Source organism: Grampus griseus, assembly GCF_964374135.1.
Source record: "Grampus griseus genome assembly, chromosome: 6".
Lineage (NCBI taxonomy): Eukaryota > Metazoa > Chordata > Mammalia > Artiodactyla > Delphinidae > Grampus > Grampus griseus.
In genome coordinates, this window is record NC_139000.1 from 54,884,870 (window position 1) to 54,885,215 (window position 346).

The following is a 346-nucleotide window of genomic DNA, read 5'->3' on the forward strand; positions in this document are numbered from 1 at the left end:
CCCCCGCGCCTGATCCCGCCCGGCCCGCGCAAGCCGCGCCCCCTCGGCACTCCAGCAGCGACCCTTGCGAGCGACTCGGCCGCCCCACGCAGCCCGCGGCCCTCCGCGCCTCCTCCCCACCCGCCAGCTCCCCCCGCATCCCCTTTGCTTTCCTCCGCCTCTGGGGGCCCTCCTCCGTGACCTCTGAATGCCCCCCACTTCCCTCAGATCCACACCTCGCACCTGTCAGTGCCCCGCCCCGTCCTGCCCAGTCCCAGGGGATCGACAGCGCCCGCCCGGGGCCTCTCCCAACCCCAGCGCCGTACTCCGCTTGGCTCCCACTTGCTGCCCCCTCGCCACCACCCGT